General features: G+C 42.0%; 1 protein-coding gene and 1 long non-coding RNA gene across 5 annotated transcripts in view; one reads left to right on the forward strand and one right to left on the reverse strand.

The window, feature by feature from the left end:
- Positions 1–2,241, reverse strand: part of LOC123580501 — a 167,975-nt gene extending 165,734 nt beyond the window's left edge. The window contains exon 1 of the long non-coding RNA XR_006703327.1: positions 23–2,241. This is a non-coding gene — a long non-coding RNA (uncharacterized LOC123580501). The remainder of the gene's footprint in view (positions 1–22) is intronic.
- Positions 1–18,770, forward strand: part of SNAP25 (synaptosome associated protein 25) — an 85,291-nt gene that overhangs the window by 396 nt on the left and 66,125 nt on the right. The window contains exon 2 of one of the 4 annotated variants that reach the window (XM_045445314.1): positions 8,214–8,358. The exons of the other annotated variants lie outside the window; for them this stretch is intronic. The gene's annotated coding sequence lies outside the window, so the exon portion shown is untranslated. The remainder of the gene's footprint in view (positions 1–8,213; positions 8,359–18,770) is intronic. 4 annotated transcript variants of the gene reach the window in all.

Below are 18,770 nucleotides of genomic sequence, written 5' to 3' on the forward strand. Positions count from 1 at the left end.
GAGGAAGCGCAAGGATACGTACCGAATAATAACTTACTCTTTCGAAACAGTAGTGGGACTCTCTCTCTTCCATCTTGCGATGCAGTTTTCAGAGGTCTTTAGGCTGCTGGGTTGTTTTTTTTTTTTTTTTTTTTTTTTTTTTTTTTCTGTAGACCAAAACAAACAAACCCTGCCGTTCTGACCCTGTTAGTTTGACTATTGTCGTTAAGGCGCTATTATCCAGGGAAGAATTAAGGAGAGGGCAGGTTGTGGGAGCTGGGGAGGCGAAAGGAGAAGGGGGAGTTCCCGCCCCGGGCTAGCTGAGCTGCAGCAGCGGCAGCAGCCTCCATGCCCCGCGGACTTGATTTATGCCGCCTGCTCCACGTCAACTGCAGGCTGGCGGGAGGCGGGCGGGTCGTGCTGTGTGGGAGGGCTCTGCGGAGGGCTGGCGGGGGTGGGCTCGCCTCGGGGACTGCGGCGGCCCGCAGTCAGCACCCTGGACAGCAATACCGAGGGACCGCACAGGCGCCCGCGACCTTTCAGCACCGCGGACAGCGGTCGGCAGCAGCGCCGCATCTACCTGCCGCAGAGATGCCTGGCCAGAGCTGGGTATTCAGGGCTGGAGGCCAAATTGCCTCTCTGAGACCCTGGTCTCACAGAGACTCCCTCATAGAGCACGCATAGTAGGTTAAAATTTTTTAAAAAGGGGGGAAAAATCCTTCCCACAGGACTCCTTTGCAGGTAGTTACCTGCTCCCATCCTCAGCTCCTGCATAGCTTCAAAAAAATAAGTCTACTTGTGGAAAATTTCATGTTACCTTCTACCCCTTTTTTAGGTAGGAAATAAACAAATTAAAAAAAAATCTGCATTCATCCTCCAGTCGGATATCAAGGGTTTTGTTTGTTTTTGTTTTTAACACAGAGTATATTTGTCTACAGACCGCGGGTGCACATGAATGAGGTATATATGAAGATGCCAACATGATCTGTTTACAAAAGTGATATATTTCTATATATATTTCTATTTGATAAAGAAAATATATGGGGGTAGAATCAACTTTAAGCAGAATCAACTTTAAAAATGAAACCCACTACCTCTTCCTTCTCCCCCATCCTTGTAATTAGGCATAAACATAAGCACACACTCACACAAATACATCTCTGAGAAATATTATTGGTCCTGTAGAGTGTAGATTTAATCTCCTTGGCCATGGTTTCAGAGTGAGTGGAAGTGTTTCCTATGGACATTGGTTATCTCAGGCTGATAGTTTTTGATTTTGACATCATTAAGACTGGTTTTCCTCAGGAAAATGCAACTTTGTCCTTCAGGGTAATGCAGGTGTTAGATTGAAACTGGACTCTGACCTAAAGATCTACTGCAATTTCTATTATGGCACTGCGGGATTTTGCTGAGGCAGTGATAAGTACTTTAACCATTTTCTACTCTGAGGCTTGGGGCCTCTGAGTGAACACAAATTACCACAGGGATGTTTCCTGCTGTTTGATATAAATAAAATAGGCATAAAATGACCAGGAGCAAAACTGTGCTATTTGAATAGTTGTTAAGTAAGAGTAACAGCGTCATATGTAAGAATATATGCAACGCATTAAAGAAACGCTGTCATGATCCTTTGAAAAGCCTCACAATAAGATCTTGGATTGTTTTTGTTCGTCATAACTCTGATTATTTCTATACTAGAGCTGCTAAAATGCCCCATCCATATAGATAAGATATTTTCATTCCCAGCTATTTATTTCCTAGTGTTTTTCAATTTTATAAATAACCATGTGTTTCCACATAAATATATGTTGATCTATTACTATATATGGATGTAAAATTAATTTTCAGGGGTATGTAACTGCGTGGAGGAATTTTTTAACTCTGCAATCCGCAAACGAAATAAACAACTGTGTTTTAGTGATGGGAGGAGGGGAGAAAAAAAGGGTAGGAGGCTTTTAAAATGCTTTGACTTCATGCTGCATGTCCAGACAGCTCTGCCTAGTTGCGTCAAATGAAAAAGCCTAACGCTGCCAGAATTACGTGCTTGGACATTAGTAATTACCGCTGGGTTTGTTTGCTAGTGGAAGACTGGGGGGATGGGGGGGTGGAGGTAGAAGACCGCAGTGAAGCTGGCAAAGGGCACATATTTGGGAAGAAGTGGCGATGTGCACAATTATGGAGCTAATTCTAGAACAGCTTACTGAGAAATTAAAGAAAAACATAATTTAAGCATGAATTTAACATTTATATTATTGATAAGCTTCAGGGGGGAAATGAAGAGATTTTCTATTTTAAGTTTAAAATTTTAAACATCCAGGGCAATACGGCAAGAGGAGGCAGGAACAGATGGACACAAGGATGTGCCAGGAAACATTCATGCAGACCCTCTAATGCTACCTGCTTGTTTGTTCATTGGCATTTTCTGCATTATCACCTTGGCATTCAGAATACGAAACCATTTATAATCTCCTTAACCTCTCCATGGTAAAATCTCCCAAGAATTTACAATTTTTTTCTACTCTGTTAAACATGTACGACCACACATACACAAACACAATAAATTGCCCCTTAATTAGCTTGTCTAAAGACATTCCTAAACTCTAAGTGCTAACCCCAGAGTGACGGTTATCAACCAGAAAATTGATATTTCTGCCAGTGGCACCTCTTTTCATAGCAGCCAGCCTTCAGCAGAACATGTAGGTTTTGATGATTAGTAGAAATGAGAGGTAACTTGAGAAAGAGGTTGAAAAAGGAGACATGAAGGATAAAAATAGATAAATCTGCTTTTTATATGATGCACTATGAATAAACTATTTTTCTCCCATCATGGAACTGCTTTTCAATTCTATAAAGGTAAGAAAATTGGTGTTGTCAGCCTCGGCGTAGATCCATTTCTGCAGTGTCACCCCTTGTCAGCAAGGACCAACCTAATAGGAAGATATTGACCAATCAGTGAGTACCAGATACATAAATGAACCCCATGGAGGATATAAAGTCTCATGTTTATATGGTCTTTGACCTCAATAAGTTTAGCATGTAGTAATCTTAGTAAAAACAATAAATAATAAAATCAATAAATAATACCAGAATGAAAATATAATACAACAGTGGAAGAAAAATCATGAGGGAGTATAGAATTATTTGCCAAGTGAATGTGACCAGAAATAAGGAAGGAAAATTCTGAGGAGGACATTGTTGCAGTGGACTCGAATGATCTGAGCAAGGAGGCAGGACTCCAGTTGGCTTTTGGAGGTTGGAGGAGAGATCTTCTCAGTAAAAGTTACAGCGTAGGCAGAACTACAGGTAAGGTAAGCCCAAGTTATGGACAGCAAATGCCATCCATTTGAGTAGTGGGGAGCTTACGTTGAGGAATACACTGGAACAGAGACTTGATGCCTTCTATGGAAGGCCTTGAATATACCATGCTGGTAGTTTGGTGTTTTATCATCTAAAGTTGATTTCAGAGCAGAAGCCGATATAATAAAGTAATCAGGTCCTTTTTAACATCTGAGAATTGCTATTCACAGATTGGATTATATATTTCTTCCAGAAATAGAGGGGAGTAAATTGGTATAAAGGATGATTAATTAAAAGAAAAAAGAAGTAAGTCCTCATTGAGGCATCTTTTAAGATCCCTTTCAGGATATGCATGGACTTATGAGCCCTGCCCAGAAGTTAACTGTAAGTTTCAAAATTTTCATTATTGACTAGAACAAATTATACAAGATGAGCACCTACCAGAGAGATTGAAAAGCAGGTCAGGAATCCAGGAATTAGAGGTACCAAGAAAGTACACTTGAATAATAAACCTGCAGAACACCCTCTCACACCTTCTGAGTATTCTGCATTGTCAAATACATTGGCTAGCTATATGAAAATAGGTGCCAGTTTTTCTGTGCATGTTTCAGGCAGCATGACGCACAGAACCAGCCCCAAGTGGCTAAAACGGAACAACAACAAAAGAGCTGTAGTAAAAATGTGGAAAACTGAGGTGAGGTAGACAGAATATAATATTTCTTTCCCTACTATCCTTGCTGACTTTGGCCGAGTACCCTCACTCCAGGGCTGGCTCAAGGTCTGAACTATACCTATTTCGTTTTTAATCTTGTGGTTACTACTTGCATAGCAGAGCTTCAGAATTCCAAATGCTGACAGAACTGCTGAATTGAAATTGTCAATGGCTTCATGTGGAGGAATAAGTGGTGGCTGCAGACATAGATCTTGTCGCTATTTCAATTCTCGCTCTGAAGTGTCAAGGGACTATCCTCATCTGTTCTTCACCAAAACACTGGCAGGAGAGACAGCCTTAGGATAATATGTTGATTTCCAAGCTGATTCCCTGGGGGAAATTTGGAAATACTGACATTTCAGAGGTCAAACTGGTAGTTCTTAAACTGAATGCAGAGGGCCTTCCAAGTATCCAGTAAGAGGGAGGGAGGAGACACCATGTAGCATTGAGGAAACAGGACATGGTGAGTGGAGAAAGACTTTTGAAAAAAAATTAGTTGTAAAGGGGGAAAGGGATTTCAGAGAAATTTCCAGAGAGTTCTAGCTGCAGCTTCAGAATTACGATCATTGCTATAACAATAATTGCTACACATTTCTGCATAATTTTCTTCACAAGGATTTCAGTGCACTTCACCCAATGTAAAAGTATAAACAGTTTCTGATTTCTAAATGAATAATGCAAGCCACAGTTATAATATGAGTTCATATATGATATTAGATAACATTTAGTAAGCCATAGATCTGATTAAGAAGAACAGAGATACCCAAAGCAGTGATTCATCAGAATGGGCCTATCGGGGAGAAGAGTGGGCCACTAATTCTAAAAGCTTTTACCTGTACTAGTTCACTGAATCTTCATAACACCCCCGTAACCAGGGTACCATTATTATTTCTATTTTACAGATGAGGGAACTGAGGCAAAGAAAGGGTCAAAAACTTGCCTAAGATCACAGAGCAGAGCCAGGATTTAAAAGCAATCCCTCCGAGTCCAGAGACTAAGTTATTAACTATCTATTATACGACCTCTTGCATCATCCACATTTTTCATATTGGTCAAATTGGGCACAGAGAATGTATATGATTTCTTTTCCAATATATTTTCCCCCTCAGTTGGGCTGCAGGGCATGATGTCAAGGATGCTTGCTGATCAGGAGCCAGGAGACCTGGTTCTAGCCCTGAAGTCTGCTTGTAATTTCCTGTTTTGGAATCACACTGTCTTTAAAAAAGTCACTCAACCACCATTGAAAGTCAGTTTGTTCATCTGTAGAATGACAGAACTGGAATAATATTTTCCAATATCCCAACCATTCAGAAGTTGATGAAATCAGTGCTGAAAACTCTGGGTAATAGATCTGGGTCCAGTGACCTGTTGGTCTCAGCTGGCACTGCCTTAATATTGCTTCAGTACCTGATTCGACTCCCTCCCCCATTATAAGATTAATTTACATCCACAGTCTTGCTCCTCCTCAACCTCCCTCTCTCTCTCTCTCCCCCAATAATTTCTTTGACACCATTTTTCTGAAGCCTTTCCGGTCAGATTTCAGTAATCCTGGCCTTTTCTCCAAAGCCCTGATCTGAGCCATTGCTGTTGTGGGGATCTTCTTCCATCTCAATCAGATTTATTGCTGTCTGTCAGACTATTTCCTACAACCTGCTTAAACTTTTCATAATTCTTTTTCCAATCTAATTAGCTGGGTCCCCCACCCCATTCTAGACCCCCTTTTGATGCTCTCCTGTGTCTGACTTAAAACAATTAGCTACTATTGTTTCATTTCTTCTCTCTCTTCCTCTGCCACTTAGAAAAAGAGAAATGGACACTTTCATGGGATCTGTGAGCTCTTAAGTACTTAAAAAGTAACAATTCCATATGACCTGAATCACATGATGTTAGTAGCTAGCTGAAAAACTAATCAAATTTGAAGGATGGGCTAGGGGTGGGGAGGTAGAGTAACATTTCCAAAAAGCTTTGAGGTCAAGGGACAGGAGAAGGGGAAGCTTTAAAGCCTAGGCGATTTAAAGTTCAGAGGCTAGCAGCTGGCAGTACAACGTTTATTAATTAAACTCATAATCACATGTGAGTTAAAGTCCTGTGTTCCAGAAAAGCCATGTTCTCCTTGTTGCTACAATCCCATTCCTACTGCAATATTTCAGCATCTTTTTACTGAAGTAAAGCATGATATTACAAGAGGAGATCCTAACTGTTTTTCTTACCACTGCTGACTCACAGAGGTTAGCCTCAGTAGTGATTAACTGATGATAAGAATTAATCTGTATCCCCCAAAGGAGACGGGGTGAAATCCTGTGTAAGGGTTCATGTTTCCTTTTAAATGCCTAACAGTCATTCTAGAGAAAGTCAAAGTGAATTGCAATGCCAGCACCGGATTGATGCTGAATGACAGCTGCACTAGGTTTATGGATTGTTTTCTGTGGTCATGGAAAAATATACATGATCCTCTTAGCTGGTAAAGGAAGCCAAATTCTGTTCCATGTGAAGGGGGAACTAGAACAACTCACTAATCTTTTCTTTTGCTTTTGGGTTTTTTTTGTTGTTCTTGTTGTTGAACTGATTTGGTTCCTATTACCCAAACATGGCTAATTCTCCTGTCAGAAATTGAGACTGTTGGCACTTTCTGCTGACTCACCTCATCCATCTTCCAAAATGGTCCCTTTTATGCTTGAAGAGCAAGGTTATATTCCTGCTAAAATGGGACGTTCTGCAAAATGACCATCTGGTCTCATTGCTTCCGGTATCCAAATAACACCAGTCACAGATTTTGAACTTGGGAGATGACTTTTCATGCCTGCAGGCTTGAGTGAGTGGCTTCTATTCTTTACTGATGGCAGCACATCAGAAAATGAAAGCCTCATAGGTACCCCCCTGGCCTCACCCCTATTTCCAAGGAATACCTCGAAATACCTCGGTATAGCTCTGAGAATTCTGCACGTTGGGCAGATTCCTTTCCAATGGAGAATCTTAGACAAAATTGCTGATTTCCTTTCCTCATATTCATCTTTTGTACAATTTCAAAAAATAATGACTGAAAAATTGCAAAGCAGTCTATTTCTTAAATTTCTCTGCAGCTAGTCTGAGATTGGTCTGACAGCTAGCTAGAAGTAACTCACACTGAGTCTTCTCCATCAATAAACAGAAAGTAGAGGGAAGTAAATGCCTGTGAGTCTGCTAGGAAGACTATGTAATAGTCCTGTCAAGTGAATTTTTTATTTTAATGGGAAAGCCTATTGTAACTTCACTATAACACTAGAAATAGAGATAGCATTCCTGATTTAGGCCAGAGAAATTGCTGAACATATCCACTTTTTCCTGTTTCAAGATGACTATCCCTGTATTCCTCAAACATAATCAGCTGTCATTATGGCACTCTTAATTAATTAATTAATTAATTCAACAAATATTTATTGAGCATCTGTCATTTACCAGGAAAACACTGTACTGATAAGAGCAGTAAATTAAAAATGCATGTTTCAGCCCTCAGTGCATTTTTCTGGGCATCCCCTTTTGAGGTATTATTATTTTAGAAGATCTGTTTCACATGGTATCCCTTTTTGAATCTAAGATATTAACCCAACTTAGAAAAGAACTTGGTTCTCTATTCAGTATATGCAATTGATTGAAGGTTTTTACTGAGTGATCAGTATCCAGAGAGAGATTGCTACATCATAAACAGAATATGTATTAAGAACCAGCCTCAGCCATCGAGGAATTTAGTAAATATCTAAGATATTCCCTTATGTAGATTTGTCTCTATTGACATGACAATCAACTAGGATATCACTAAAATTTTCTTTAAATATGTGTCTGTATTCCTGTATCCCCATCTATTAGAACCTCTTCCTATATAGATCATTCCCGCCACTCATGGGGAAAACAGGTCAAGCTTTGAGGAACATGGTACCTCCTAGGCCAGAAAAAAACCTAGCCATGACTATAAAGTTCATGGAGCAGTACAAGAATAAGGTGACAGAGAAACAGCAGCATCTTTTTGATGACAGGACTTCCCAAGCCAATTCACTTCCCTCCTTTGAGAACTCTGTCTTGTTAAACAAGTTTCAATGATTCAGGATTGAGTAGAAGTGTGTGTTAGTCCCCCAACTCTTGCTTTTAGAAAGTTGCCTCTTCTTACCAATGAGCAATGCTCTCATCTCCCTTATACGATTTATCACAGTGCTTTGTAATTACATATTTATGCATTTCTCTTCCTTAACAGACTATAAAAGTTTTTGAGAGCAAGGGCAATATGTTAACCATCTTTGAACCCTTGGTACCTGTAACAGTGCCTGTCACACACCAGGTATACAGGAAATGAATGGGAATACCAACTGCCCTTTTGCAGAGAAAAGAATTCTACCACTGTAAGTAATTCCTCCTTTTATTGACCAAATGTTACGCTTAAAACAACTCGGGAAGGTTGATTCACCCTAAATGTTGGAATGAAGTTATGTCCCAAGGAAGCATTTTTGTTCACCCCCTACTAGCTGCCAAATTTCAGCAAATAGTTATTTTTCGGACCTGCTTTTTTATCTCCTGTGAATCAGGGGTTAAAATGCTAATGAAGAATCAGGTGATGCTCAAGCAAAGCATTGATAAGAGCAGATTTATATTCAGAGATGAAAAACCATTGCCTGTGAGTGATTTAAGTCAGTTTCACATACAGAGCCAAGCTATTTGACATATATCAAATACACAGTTAAAAAAGAGAGAGGGGCAGAGAGAGAGGGAAACACAGAATCCAAAGCAGGCTCCATGCTCTGAGCTGTCAGTACAGAGCCTGACGTGGGGCTCGAACTCACAAACCGTGAGATCGTGACCTGAGCCGAAGTCAGATGCTTAACCAACTGAGCCACCCAGGTGCCCTGAAAAAAGAGAGTTTTGATGCCACTGTCCATTCCTACCAGAGTCACCAGGGGGATAGATTGGTGGCTTCAGCTAACTCTTATTTTCAGGGTCACATATTTGCTGCTTCTCTGTTAGAATGATGGCATAGGGTATACAAGAGCTCCATGTTGAGTTGTCTTCCCAGAAAATGTCCTCAGACACATCAGCTTCTAACTTTTCCTTTCACGTATCCAGTGTTCTCTTGCCTAGGGGAGAAAAATAAACTGAGGCATGACATGGTAAATCACTCCCATTTGTCTTTAAGAAAAAGCTGTTATCAACTAAGCATTGAATTTTGCATTTCTTTTTCCTAGTCCTTCTCATGAAACAAGTCTAAAACCTCTGGCCAGTTACCCTGCACCCTACTTCCTCCAGCTGGGAACACAGATACCACTTGATAACAATAAGAAAAAAGTAACTGACTTATTGAATGATTGTGGTGTGGTGCACTAGACCTTTGGCATCCATTATCTCATTGAATCTCTGCGGCAGCCTAAATTCTAAAAGAGTTTAGAAATCTTATCTCCGACTGCAAAGTCTATGTTTTTTTACCAACACCTTGTGAATTTTTCTATGAGTTTTCCCATGAGTTGCACGTAACCCATTGAGATCTTGTAACAGAAAGTATGCTCCTGACATGTAGAACATGAGTCAGCAAAATCCAAAGAACTCAGCCCTCTGGGCTAAAAAGTCAAGTGAGAAATGTTGGTATGAGTAACCAGGAGAAACTAAGTATCCGGAGAAGCTCACTGAGTGCTGGATTGAGAGAGATGGTTGCATACCTGGCCCATTTCTGCCACTTCAGTTTTATGACCCTGACCAACTTACATAACCTGAACTGAGCCTCAGTTTTCACATCTGTAAAAAGCAAGCAATAAACTGCCATGCATATGTCACGTGGCTGTCATGGCACATAAAGGAGCTAAGGCTTGTGAAGTGCTATTCCCTCCACTAGTCTGGGAGCAAGGGAGGAACTGTTGTTATCATGTCTGTTAGCCGTCATTCAGCATACCAGATTTCCAGGGTTCTTTTTTGCAAGTTATGTGAAGGCCATTCTTTTCCTCTTTATAATGTTGAGTTTGCTTAAGGAAACAGGTCTTGGTATCGCATTATTTTTTAGCTTGAGCAGCATGCGTGATAAATTGGGAAAATGTGTCAACAGTCGGATTTTTCTGTTTGGGGGAGGATTTTTAAAAATGCCTCTGAATAGCATCTCCGCTTTCAAAGTGGCTTGGTGATTCTCAGGATAACATCTGGAGACCAAAGAGGCTCAGTTATGGTTTAACGAAATGCTAGTCCCCTCTTGCTCAGTGCCTTGGGATTTAAGGCCCTTAAGGAGTTAAAAAGAGATGGTATGCAAAATTTCCTACTATTCTTTAGCTTAAGAAAAAGAAATTTGCTGTAAGCTATTTAGCGAATCATTTTTAAAGCTACATCTGTTGGCTTCATTTTGTATTCAGCTTTGTGTTAGATTTTTTGTTGGGGAGGGTTGCATTCCTTACTGAATACTGTGTGTCTGCATGTGTGTTTTTGTATGTGCACACAAGATATACAGGCAGAGAGGTGCAAACACAGACTCTCGCAGCCAGCCTTGTGTACAAGATTCCTACGTGTCTCACCTCATTGTCAAAACCTTTAGTTTTATTCATAAACCAATAAATAGAAAGCCTGCACAAGCAAATTATATGAACTGCAAAATGTATGCTCCTGAGTTGCCTTCACAGAATGATTTCTTTTCAAAGTTGGAAAAGCCCCCCAAAACAACACTAACTGTGGCCGTGACCTCAGATTCTGCTTTTTGGGAGAAGTCTTGTAAATCTAGGTCTATACAGAATAGGACAGGTCTCTGTGAAAAATTTTTAAAACCATTATTGTGTTTTGAGGATCTACTATGTAGTGGTTACTATATTATGGTCTATTGTAGCTAGTATTATATTTAATTTGTACAGGAACTTCCTAAGTGGTGGGTGTTATCTTCTATACTTGACTCAGAGAAGATACTGTTTGATCAAGGTCCTATCAAGGTGCTAAGTGCTGCCCCTTTCCTCTCCATGAACCAGTGGATACATAACCAGGAGTCAGTGCTTTTGTTTTAGTCTGATTGGGGAAAAATGGTTGGGACCAACAGCCAGAATCAGACTAGTTCTGCTCCAAGTCTAGGCATTGGGACCCACCATAGGAGAAAGGGCTGCAGAGATATGCGAAGTCAGACAGAACAGCTAGAGTACCTAAGATCCTCCCTCCCTCTTCCACCCATCCACCCCAAAGCACAGAACCTTTCTCAGGAGGTTTGCAGCTTGGAGGAGCAGAAAATGCAATCTTGCTATGAGCAGGCAGATCTGAGAGAAAACAAAAAACAAGTTGGCAAGGAGGAGGCTGGGAGCTAGGATTGCTCACTGCTTATTTCGTTATCTTGCCGAGTACTTAAGCTGGGGTGGGAGGGGCAAATAAAGGAAGGGGTGGAAGGGATGATAGAAGCTATCTTCCCAGTACTGGTCTTCCCAAAGAGTAGAGGCTCCCATTTTAAGGGACAAGGTAGGAATTGATGAATCTTTGAGCATCAGAAAATGATTCCTCCTTCTTCCACACAGCTAATAAGAGAGAGAACTTGGATTTGAATTTAAGATCCTAAGTGCGGGGCGCCTGGGTGGCGCAGTCGGTTAAGCGTCCGACTTCAGCCAGGTCACGATCTCGCGGTCCGTGAGTTCGAGCCCCGCGTCAGGCCCTGGGCTGATGGCTCAGAGCCTGGAGCCTGTTTCCGATTCTGTGTCTCCCTCTCTCTCTGCCCCTCCCCCGGTCATGCTCTGTCTCTCTCTGTCCCAAAAATAAATAGACGTTGAAAAAAAAAAAAAAAAAAGATCCTAAGTGCAATATTACTGATCTTCCACAATCAGTGACTCATTACTCTAGGACATTGGTTCTTAGACTATGGACATTAGACCAGCAGCATCAGCATCACCTAAGAGTCTGGTAAAAATGCAGTTCTCAGGCTGTACCCCAAACCTGCAGAATCTGAAACTCCAGTGGAATGGGGAGGGACAGAGTCTGTGTTTTCATCACCTCCAGGTGATTCTGAGATAGGCTTAAGTTTGAGAACCAATGTCCTAGAGATCTTAGTAGCTCCTTCAAATGCTCACATTCATCTTAAACTGGGTCTGATGGGGCTGAGGTGTTTCCACTGTTCTCTACCTCACAAAAGCAGTGACCTCACAAAAGCAGTGACCAGTTACTTAGAGAAGAACTATCCTGGGCCACTGGACCAAAGTCTCTACTCACCCTCTGACTTAGTAATAAAGATGCTGTTATTCATGAGAATGAATTTGAAGGATGAGGAAGGTGAGTGTCCACAGCATGAGGATGGGGGTCTTGGGTGGGGGACAGAGGGCTCCTTTGTTATACTTCTCTCCCCCTGTAACAATGGCTCAATCTCTGGCTCCAAGAATCTTCCTCCAAAAACTTAGCAAAATTTAAAATCTCACGAAATGACAGGACAGCCCCTTTCTTCTTTCTGCTGTGTCAGCCTGCAGCCTCTGAAGGATACCAGAGAGGAAAATGTATCCACTCTGCAAAGGATAAAGCAGTTCCCATTGCTCCTCTTTTGGGCCCCACCATGAACTGTCCTGGTAGAGGGAGGGGGCCTGTCCCCTTTCCACACAGCCATGCAATTTCTTATTTTCTCCTCTGGATCACAGCACGAACTGCCTTGGAGAAAGGATCTTGATGGCTCATATCACCCCTTCTTTTCTGCCCTCCTCTCATGTAGAATCACACATTTGGGTTTCTTGGGCAAACGTTACAAATGGCATTGTTGAAAAATGACAAATGGCCAGGCCCAGAGATAAATTACTTACCAAAGCCGCATGGTGAGAGCTGCATCTGGGACTCCTGACTCACAGATAAGTGCTGCTGCTCTTGCCCTGGGCTGCCTTGACGCTACTGCCTCCAACTCTTTCAAATTTCTTCTCCAGCACAAGTCCACACTCCAATCTGGAAATCTCTCGGTCTGCTGTTACCCTCAGAGATCTTTGGCCTCAAATGGTGACCCAACAACTGTAAAAGCAAAGTAGGAACATTCCTGTGATTCTGAACTGCCAACAGAGCTTCCTGAAAAGGTTGACGATATTGCTTATGTCCGTTTGGTTTTGCACATGACAAAAACCCAAAGGTAAATGGCTTAGGCTAAAATGCAGATGAATTGGCTCAAAGAATGTGAATAAATGTTGAACAGCCAAGCCATGGGAAGGACAGAGAGGTGTTCAAACACTATCAAGGCTCTTGCTTTGCCTTCTGTCACTGCTTCTTTCTGTACGTTGACTTTACTTTCTCTTGTTAAAACACCAGTTCCTCCTTCCACATACCAGAAATATCGTCACCCAGTTTGTGCTTCCTACACATCCACTATGGAAAGGCACTGCCATTTGTTTTCTGTACCCCCTGTTCAAAAATCTCAGGGAAAGACTCTGGTCTAGCTTGGGCCAGGTGCCCAGCTTATACCAATGTGTTGTGAATGTGGAGTGTTATGGAAGCGTATGACTTATATACTGGGCCCACACAATTTGATTGGGGGAAGCACCAGTTTCTTAGCAGACATAATAAGCCATACTATGTGTCCTATATACACAAGCATACTTTATCAGGCCACTTACCAAATAGTTGTATTAATTCAACCTGTTAAGTGTTTAATGACACTTGTTTCTTTTTTTCAAATTGTTTCCCCCACTATGACCTAATTTTTTTAATTTTATTTTTTTATTTTTTAAAATTTACATCCAAATTAGTTAGCATATAGTGCAACAATGATTTCAGGAGTAGATTCCTTAGTGCCCCTTACCCATTTAGCCTGTCCCCCCCCCCCCCCCACAACCCCTCCAGTAACCCTCAGTTCACTATGACCTAATTTTTAAAACTTTATGGCAGCTCTGGAAGGAAAGATGGTAAAAGAAAAAAAAAACAACAACCATTTTTCAGATGTAAAAACTGGAGCCTAAGAATTTGACTGCCTTGGAAAAGGCAGTCAAATTAGTCAAAGGCAGAGCTGGCTCAAGGATGAAGGTTGGCCAGATGTCTAGTTCTGCTCTTAATTTGTGGATGGCAAACTAATGGTCCCTAGGCTTACTACTATCCAGAAACTTACTTTATTTGGCCAATGCTGGATTTGCAGATATCTTAAACATGAATGCCTTAAAGCAGGGTATTTCCTTTCCAATTTGCCATAGAGCCTAACACTACATGCCTTTATATACCTAGTTCAATCCACATAGTTTTATTATCTTCCCAACCCCTGTAGATATTTGAGTTTGCATCTGCTGCATACTAAAGTTATGGCATTCTTGTGGTTCTGTACTGTGCCACGATCAACCACAGGTAGAAGTTTCTTGGGTTATTTTGCCATAGTTTTTCCCTTCAGATGTCTTCATAATTTATGTCAATATTTTGAGAGACGAGATTGGGCAAATAAATTGCACATAAATAAGACCAACCAATTTTTTTTTCATCTGAATAGAATTAGCTTTTTGTTTTTCTCACTGACCCTGCTGACAGTCTGGTGATGCCTATGAATCCCTTCGCAGAGTGACATTTTTTAATGTATAAAATAAAATACATAAGATTTCATATGAAACAAATTGTATTGAAATACAGTTACGAAAATATTTTTAAAATTTGTAATATAGTCATATATAGTCTTTTAAAAATTATACCATTAAATAGCAGTATTTGGTGGTGAGTCTAATAATGACCACAATTTAAAAGTGGTGATGAGAATATATATTTTGAGAAAGATGTAACAATTGTGCAGTGATATGAAAACATCTGATATTTCTACTGGTGCTGCATCAGGCTCAGGCCCCCCTTTAGCCCTCCCGGTGTGGGGGTGGGAGGAAGCCAGTGGAGAGAAAGGAAGGGTAGATCTACATGTCATGTGGGCACAAGTGTTATCTGGGGTTCCCTGAAGAAGTTGTTTCTTGTTATGTAACAAATTACCCCAAAACTTAGTGCCCTAAAACAGCAATTTCTTATTGCTCATGGCCTTTGGGTTAATTAGGTGGTTCTTCAGTCAGCTGATAGATTGGGGTCTTGTTGGTCTGTAATGTCCTCACTTCCATGAATGGTGGTTGGTAATGGCTGCTGATTAGGGTGATGGGTGACTAGACCACATATCTTTCATCATCCAAAAACAGCGAGAAAGGACGAGCACCAATGTGTGAGCACTTTTCAAGTCTGTTTAGGCCACATTTGCTATTGTCCCATTGGCCAAAGTAAGTCTCATGGCTAAGCACAGAGTCAGTATGGGCGGGGGCCACCCAAAATTATGGATATTGAGAGAGGAATTATCACAACCATTTTTGCAAAATTTTCTACCACAGCCCCCACCAAACTTGGGAGCCTGAGTCAGAGAAAGCTCTTCCATCTGTCACAGGCTGGGCACTAGGCTCTCCCTGTCCATCCTGGAGCTACATAACTTCCACTACATTCCATAAACCAGGGAACTTAGGCATAGATTATTATTACCCTGCCAAAGTTAGAGCCCTTGGGGTTAAGTTTTGGATATCCTTGGGTCAAGAAGGCACCTGAAACATCTTGCTGCATCTCTCCAAGTTAACTAAACAATCACAGACCCAGATGTCTGGTAAATTCAGGGGGTAGTCAAAAGGAAAATGTTCTCTAAACATTGAGGATCTGAATTCAAACTGGAAAAAACACATCACCTGTTTGTTGTTTTGCGATGACATTTCTTTATCTGAAATTTCTCCTGGGCTTGCCTTGGCGAGGGCAGTTGTATTTGAAGTTTTTTTCTTTTTCTTTCCAGAAACCCTCCCCTATTTAAGCAAACTCCACTTTCTCCTCTAATTGCAAGAGCTCCCCATAATGGTAGAAACAATTCTCAGCCAGCCCTCTGCCCAATGAGAGATATGGAAATGGGAACCCAAGGGAGGAGGCAGTGGAAAAAACCCTGAAGGCTTTTCAACTGTGCTGCTGCGTCATGGAAAAGAAGCCAGGCACCTGCCTTGGTGCCTCACAGCAGGCCCCACCAGAGCCTTGTCTTAGTCATTCCATAGATGAGCAGGGGATGTCTGACTCACCCAGCTGTCTAGTCCGGCACTTCAAAGAGCATTCTAAGTCCTGCTCTCAGTCCTTTTCTCAGCTCACTTTAGGTATCAGATGGCAGACTCCTGAGGATCAGACCTGGAGCAGAAGAACTGTTCACTCTTTCATATCCTGCACCAGCATCCTTACTGAACTCCCTCCCCTGCCAAAAAAAAATTTAAAGGTTTCTAAATTCTTCAGTCAGAATGCTATCTTAGGTTGGGTCCTACCAGAAGCAGAAGGTGAGGAAGGATGTGAGTGCACATATTTTACTTGGGAGGTGATCCTAGGGATCACAGGTAGGTGAGCAGGGATGAGGAGGAAGAATGAGGAGGAAGCCAATGCAAGGAGCGTTAGTGAGCAGATTACCAGCTGTTGGAGCTCAGGCCTGAATTGCTTCGTTTGAAGGGCAAGGAATCTGGAGTATTTGCGAACCAGCTCCCAGCCTTCAGTGGCTAAGGGCCATTCCCAGGGGTATAAACTTGTATCCAGCCCTGTGGAAGACCAAGGCTACTCCAGAGACTAGAGAAATCCCCCTGGCAGTGAGTCATAGCTTGAGTAGAGAACCTTAGGATGTACAGGAAAGGTGGGTGCCAAGGAGATACAGGTGGAGCATTAAGAATGGCTCCTCCAATTTTGCAGACTGTCATCTCCAGACACCCCAAGCTTCACAATACCTGTCTCCAGCTTTGGCGCATTAATGGTTTAGTCCTGTGTTTGTTCAACACCTATTCATTGGGCTCCTACTGGGTACCATTTATTTGGCATCAATGTGCTACGCAGTAAACTAATGTTTTTGCATACATCATCTCATTTGATTCCCATGACAACCTGTGAGGAGATATTATTAGTTTCATTTTACAGATGAGAAATCTGAGTTGCAGTGAGGTTAAATAAATTACCTTAAGTCCCTCAGCTTGAAAACGGCAGAGCTGAGATTCCCATCCTGGTCCACCTTCAGGTCTCAGCTCCATCCAGTATATCCCCCACCCAGTCAGGTCAGGAGACCATTCTGCTGATTTGAGAGAAGGCTCAACTACGCCCAGCCCCTGTACCACCATTTTCCAGAATCCTTCCCCTCTCCCCTCTTTGTCCTGTTCTTTTATATCTCGTTCTCAAGCTGGCTCCAGCGAATTAACCCCTGCCTCTTTGGTGTTCCAAGTCCTCTCTCAGGGCAGTGGGCTGTCCCTCCCATCCTCCAGGCCCCCTGACCCTGGGCACGATGACCTCTTTCTGCAACCTCATCACATCTTTGACTCTCTAGGTCCTTAAACACCCAACTCACATCCACTCATGATCTGTCCTCCTCCAACCAGCATCCGTCAAGCACTTTGGCAGGTTTTGCTGCTTCTGGTATCCTGCCGAAGGGATCAGAGAACCCTCTCTTCGTGACATCTTGTGACTTTAGGGCTAATTTCACCCATGGACCCCAAGCAAACAGGCACCAAATGGTTTGTTTTTGAGCAAAAATGCAAGTCCCAATTTACTGTTGTTAATATTTTAAAAATAAAATGGCGTGAGGTGAGGACCAGGAGAGGGAATAATTAATTCCAGCTTGCCAGCGGGCGGTGGGAGGAAGGCATCAGCTCTCACAGTCTCTGGAGGACACCCTGCGGTAAACACAGAGCTGCAGCTTCCAGGTGGCAAAGAAATATAAAGGGGGGCAGGTGGGGTGCAGAACAACACTGCACAGCACCATTTTCAGGATAATATGTCTGGCTTCATGAACACATCCCATCATTTTGAAAAACAGTGTCAGTAGAGCACCAGTGCCAATACGACGTCTGGTGCTTCAGAGCCAGTATTGGTGAGTGGCCTGTTCTCTCCACCTCTCCAGACAGTCAAGTTGGAAATGTGAGAAGTGAAACAACAGGGCTGAGGCCTGTGATGGAAAATGGCATGTTGTAGATCAGTGAGTGCAAATGTTATACCAAGGGTCCAACTAGACCATGTAAATGACAAAATCCAAAGTGTTTTAGCAGAGAAGGAAGAGTAGGGGCCTTTGGTCACTCAAGACCTAGTTTTGAACCCCATCTTGGATCCTACCTCTCGAGGCACTTTGGAACCCCGCAGTGCTGTGCTGTGTGTAGGTTACATCGTAGCATCAGGGGAGCTCAAGATGGAAGAAATGTTGGGAAGCATCCAACCCCAAACTCTCACTCATAAGTAAAGATACTGTCGTGACTTTGTTAAATTAACCCTTGTTAAGTAGAGTCCCCACGCTGCACCACAATACCCATGAGGCTTCCCTAAGTGGAGGAGCAGAGGGAGACTGGAGCGGGTAGAAGCCCTCTGATTTCAGGAGGCAGCACCGGGAATGCACCAAGGCCTTTCTAGAACCCAGATGCATTTCTCATTTATTGCTGTGTTAACACTATTACTGCAAAACCAGAGGCTGCAACAGCACACATTTATTATCTCACAGTTTCCATGGGTCATCAGTCTGGGCATGACGTGGCAGAGCTCTCTGCTCAGGTTCTTACAAGCTACTGGGGCTGCATTCTTTTATTTATTTATTTACAAGTCTTTATTATTATTATTGTTATTATTAATTTTTTAATTTAATTTTTTAAATTAGTTAGCATATAGTGCCACAATGATTTCAGGAGTAGATTCCTTAGTGCCCCTACCCATTTAGCCCATCCCCCCTCCCACATCCCCTCCAGTAACCCTCTGTTTGTTCTTCATATTTAAGAGTCTCTTCTGTTTTGTCCCCCTCCCTGTCTTTATATTATTTTTCCTTCCCTTCCCTTATGTTCACCTGTTCTGTGTCTTAAAGTCCTCACATGAGTGAAGTCATATG

This window comes from Leopardus geoffroyi, chromosome A3 (genome assembly GCF_018350155.1).
Source record: "Leopardus geoffroyi isolate Oge1 chromosome A3, O.geoffroyi_Oge1_pat1.0, whole genome shotgun sequence".
In the NCBI taxonomy this organism is placed as follows: Eukaryota; Metazoa; Chordata; class Mammalia; order Carnivora; family Felidae; genus Leopardus; species Leopardus geoffroyi.